The following is a 5,682-nucleotide window of genomic DNA, read 5'->3' as shown; positions in this document are numbered from 1 at the left end:
GATGCACTGTAAAGAGCATTCCAGGGCAAAGTAATAGCTGTGTAAATACAAGGAAACATAGAATTACCCGGGGCATTGGTGGAGGGCAGGTTGTACAGTGTGGCTGGAGTCTAGGGTGAGGGGTAATAGGGCATGAAAGTGGAAAACCATGGACCAGATCATTCAGTTCACTGCCACAAAACTTACTGAATATGTTGCACACACCTTGACGGGTTGAAGTTAGAAAAATCATAAATAACAAGCCTCATCCTGAGAGAGCTTCCAGTTCAGTGTGGGTCACACACAAAAAAAGAGAAACTTGTGTAAGAAATAAGACAGACTCCAGACATACTTAAGGGAAGAATTATTAGGGCTTTGCATCTGATTGGATGGGAGGTGACAGGACAGATCAGAGGAATAGATGGTGGTTAAAAGAAGAAATATAAAATGATTTTGAGACTTTGCATTTAGAGACTGGGTCACCAGGAGGGAGAATATAAGAATAGATATGTGTTAGAAGATGGATAGAATCAATTAATGAAATTAATTTTAAACTTTTTGAGCTCCAGGAAATCACGGACATTCATGTCAAGACTAGCAAGTCTTAAAATTCACATATATAAAATTGTGACTAAAATTGTGTTCTGTTTGCTTCATGAGCACATATGCTAAAATTGGAATGACACATAGAAGATTAGCATGGGCCCTGTGTAAAGATAGCATGCAAATCCATGAGGTGTTCCATATTTAAAAAAATAATGTGTTCTGTCTTGGCTGACTAGAATCGGGCTCCATCAGTTGTTTCTGTCTCTTTGCTCTATTTGCAGTATCTCTTACATGAACTTCAGTTGTTCCATAAATACTTTTTTATTGTATAAAAAAAATGCAACCATCCCATAAAACTTCATGTAGCTCTCACTCCATTAAACAACAATTTAAAAAAGAAAAAATGGGTTGGGGGGGGGGGGGACTTCCTTACTTCTATTATAGGTTCCTGCCTAATCACAGAATGAAACTACTTTTGTTACTGTATGCCATGAGTGATTTTTTAATTATCAAAAAGAATAGATTGTTTTCACTCAGCCTAATAGGTATTTTGGGGAAGGTGACATCCTTTGACCACCCCCTTCTAATTAACACTCTGCCATTTCGGGTGCGATGACAATGCTCTCTTCTGGCATTCTGACTAATCCTTCTCATTTTCCTCGAATGACTCTTCTTCCTTTTCCCACTTTCATAAATGGCCCCCCTTTTTTCTCATTTTTCCAGAGAGCAACCTTAGCTATATCTCTGTCCTTAACAACCACTTTCATCAAGATCTCACTCGAATACCTCCAGAGAGCAGGGAGGTGGCCCAAATGAATGGGAAATATTTTCATGTGTACATTCTAAGTGAAGAGTTGGATCTATGACCAAAAGCAGCAGCTGCCCCTCAGTTCCCTTTGATATTTGCCATATGAAAATGCGAAGCACTAGGCCCAGATCACCTGATTTATTTTAAAAAGCTCATTTTTTATGTATGATATTAATTAAGTGGTAGTCCGTTTATTTGTCAAAATCTGTGTAGGAGGGCAAAGGACAATCCATTCCTCTAACTTGCTAATTTGTAGTCTGTGATATAAACAAATGATTCTTCAATTAATATCTACTGTCCTGGCCTCTGTCCTTAGGTACAGTATCAGAATTCTAGCTGTAAACTGGATCCTTCACTTTGTTATCACACAGACTTCTCAAATTCAATATATTTACCATTGAGATGTGTAGGATGTGGCAAGTCCAGTTTCTATTCTCTTCCTGAAATATGATGTATTTTAAATATTCTATATCTATCATCTTTATTTGGACATTAGTAGTTGTTAAAGATAATACTTAAGCAAAAATTCAAAGCTCTGAAAAACTTATATGCTAAATAGGTCATCTGAATGTGTTGGACAATATATGTATAACAAGAATAATAATAATAATAGTAGGTATAATAAGAACAATAGTAGGCAGTTCTATTTCTGTATTAGACCATGTATTAAGAATTTTACATGAATTAACTTAAAGAATCCTCAAAACAACTGTAGGAGAATAGTACCTTCACTATCCCCATTTTATAAATAGGAAACATAGACACCAATAACTTCCCAAGATACTCGTGGGAGTAAATGGACAGATTCAGGATCCAATTCCAGGCCTGAATGACCCAAGAGCCTTGGACACACTGTGCCCTGCTGTCGGTTCTGCCTGTACCAAACTGTAATAGTTGAAGCTGAGGTTCAAAATGTTTTGAACAATTTTAATGAGAAATCTATCATAAATAATAAATTCTCTTTCCAGAATGGTTCTATGAAATCATGACTTTTGACCAAGACAGATCGGTTACTCTCCATCTGTGGGGACATCAGCATACGGTGCATCTAGCATAGTGGTTCTCAACCTGTGGGTCGCGACCCCTTTGGGGGTCGAATGACCCTTTCACAGGGGTCGCCTAAGACCATTGGAAAACACATGTAATTACATATTGTTTTGTGATTAATCACTATGCTTTAATTATGTTCAATTTGTAACAATGAAAATACATCCTGCATATCAGATATCTACATTATGATTCATAACAGTAGCAAAATTACAGTTATGAAGTAGTAACAAAAATAATTTTATGGTTGGGGGTCACCACAACATGAGGAACTGTATGAAAGGGTCGCGGCATTAAGAAGGTTGAGAACCACTGGTCTAGCATCACGCCCTCCTTCTTCAAGTTATGAATTTCCTTTCTTACCAAAGATTTCCTTCCCCCCATTCTGGAGCTTGTGGTTGGATGGGCAATCAAAGAGCCACTCCTATCTCATCATGCTGTAGGAGTAGGGATATGTCTTAGTTTGCTACGGCTAACATGACAAAGTACCAAAGACTGGGTGGCTTAAACAATATAATTTTCTCAGTTCTGAAGGCTAAAAGTTCAAGATCAAAGTGTTGGCAGTGTTTGACTCTTCTGAGGTCTCACTCTTTGACGTGTAGATGGCCATCTCCCTGTGTCTTCACCTGTCCCCTCTGTACATGTCTGTGTCTACATTTCCTGCTCTCATCAGGACATCAGTCATTTGGGATTAGGGCCACTCTGATGACCTCACTTTAACTTAATTACCTCTTTAAATAACCTATCTCAAGGTATACAGTCACATTTTGATGTACCAGAAGTTAAAATTTCAATAAATAAAATTTGGAGGAGCATAACATGGCCCAAAAAGGACTGAAGCCAAAGACAGCCAATTTCTGATGGCTATAATTTTCCCTTGCCTCTAAATAGAGATGTTGGTCCCATTTGGGGATATTTTTAAAGCAAGATCAAACAGTGTTTTCTTGAGGATTGATAAGAATGTGGAAAATCAAAAGTCTTACCCTGTTCTCTGAGATTCCTAGTTCTAAGGTTAATATCGGTCTGGAGATTACCTATAAACTGCAGAGGTTCTCTTCACGGGCATGTGGAGAAAGCCTTCCCAGGATCAACATGAGGAAAACAAACATGAAAAAGAGGAAGAAAGAGGTTCCTGATATTATATGACTACATACAGTCAGCATGCCTAAACCTAAGGAGCCCCTGTCAATTTTATTTGAGGCCATATATTTTTGTTTTATTAAACTAATTTGAATTGGAATTCTGTCTCTTCTGATTGAAAGAGGCCTAATGAATGTACCTTGGGAAAATAGGTATATTTGATAGAATAAGTTAGGTAGGCTGACTAACTTAACAGATTCAACAACAGAGTTAAGAGAGAGAGAGGCAAATGTCCATAAAATGGGAGCACTTTAACATAAGAGATTAAATTCACTATATGAGTTTAAGATTCTCATCCTTTCCAAGAAAAGTATGTGATAGGAAGTCCTGGCTTGTATGGATGGGTGTTGGCCCATGCACTGAAAGGTCACCAGTTTGATTCCCAGGTTTCGGGCTCAAACCCCAGGTGGGGTGCATGAGGGAGGCAGCCGATCAATGTTTGTCTCTTTCCTTATCCCTTGTTCTCTCTCTAAAATCAATAAAAACTTTTTTTAATTTTTAAAACATATTTTTTAATTGATTTCGGAGAGGAAAGGAGAGGGAGAGAGAGAGAGACACATCAATGATGAGAGAGAATCATTGATTGGCTGCTTTCTGCACACCCCTTACTGGGGATTGAGCCCACAACCTGGGCATGTACCCTGACCGGGAATCGAACCGTGACCTCCTGGTTCATAGGTCGACACTCAACCACTGAGCCACATCAGCCAGGCCAATAAAAACATATTTTTAAAAATTAAAAAAAAATTGATAGGAAAAAGAGTACAAGAGAACTGGAAGCTTATGGTAAAGAAAGGAGATGGAAGGGGAACTAAGCGTGGTTGATGGGAAGTGGGGATCTGGAGACAACGGCCAGCTTTTCTTTCTTTAGAGGTAAAAGTTAGTTTGAGGCAAATACTCTTGTCCTGGAACCAGCTGGTATACCCAAGTGGGGTCCATCAGTTGTCTACTTCCAGCGATAGAGGCGGAGGGAGAGAGAAGAAAGGAGGAGTGGGAATAGGTGCTCAGGGACAGATGGGAAGCATGGGGGATTATAGTGGAAAAGAGGTGAGAAAATAGAAAGACCAGTCAAAGGGAGGGGGTACAAAGAGTGAGAGAGAGCAGAGGTGGAAGGAAAAGATGGAGAAAGGAAGAAAAGAGAGAGGGGGAAACAGGAAGAGGAGGAGAATAAATAAATATGACTGCACATTTGGGGCAAATATTTGGCTTGATGTTTAAGTGAATGAACTTTGGAGGATGACTGCCCAGTTTATGTCCCAGCTCAGTCACTTACGTGCTGTTTGAACATGGGGAAATCACTAAACTGCTCCATGCCTCACGTTCATAATCTGTTAAATAAAAAATACTACCTACCACATAGGGTAAGGTATACAATCGAGTGAGGTAATGCATGTACAGCGTGGCATATGTTTCAGCACGCACTGTATCATTATCACTTGAAAGACTGCATCTGGGATCCAAAGTGTAAACAAGAAATGAGGACCTACCTGCCTCAGAAGAGCCAGTGAACGCACAGCTGGAGAAATATCCGTTCCCTTGTTCACTCCCATGCCTGCTTCTCCTGCTGGGTCTAGGTTTGTATAATTACTGCCAGCTCCTAGCAAAACAAGCCTGGACAGATTGCTCTGTTTAGCTGGTGCTGAGGGGGCTGGGAGGTACACTGTAGTTCTCAGGTGATTTTATTTAAGCCTGATATCTCTCAGCATAGGCCTAATTTCTCAGGGAGGAAATGTGGATAGTCTGCCTTCCCATGATAAGGCTACATGAGAAATCTGCAGTCCTCAAATGTAATTCTTCTACATGGTCTATCTGGCTTGCTTTTTATACTGGAACAGGCCAAAAAATCCACAAAAGACCATTTTATTCCCCTCCACCTCACTGCGCTACAGGTTGATAGCTCACACTAACCCCCCCGAGGAGGCTCCTTCCTGAAATGTGAGCGCAGGTGTTTTGCTTATTTTTGACGCCGGCACATTTTTTTGTTGTTGCCCATGTCCATCTCCAGAGGCCACAAGACCACGTGGTAACTGGGAGCTGAAAAACCACAGGTAATGTTTACTCTGGGTGTTTATGAAAAGGTGTTAACAACTAATTGCATAGCGTCACCCACTTAAACATATCTCAAATGGCATTATTACCGAGAGTCTCAGGAACATTTTCTT

The 5,682-nt window shown here is 39.9% G+C and overlaps 1 non-coding gene across 1 annotated transcript; it reads left to right on the top strand.

Annotated features, from left to right (window-relative positions):
• Positions 1 to 627: 627 nt before the first annotated feature.
• LOC118660833 lies at positions 628 to 730 on the top strand. The gene has a single exon (XR_004969041.1). It is a non-coding gene; the product is annotated as a U6 spliceosomal RNA (small nuclear RNA).
• The last annotated feature ends 4,952 nt before the right edge of the window (positions 731 to 5,682 follow it).

The sequence above is a fragment of the Myotis myotis genome, unplaced genomic scaffold, assembly GCF_014108235.1.
Source record: "Myotis myotis isolate mMyoMyo1 unplaced genomic scaffold, mMyoMyo1.p scaffold_m19_p_7, whole genome shotgun sequence".
In the NCBI taxonomy this organism is placed as follows: Eukaryota; Metazoa; Chordata; class Mammalia; order Chiroptera; family Vespertilionidae; genus Myotis; species Myotis myotis.
This window is presented reverse-complemented; position numbering and strand designations above follow the sequence as displayed.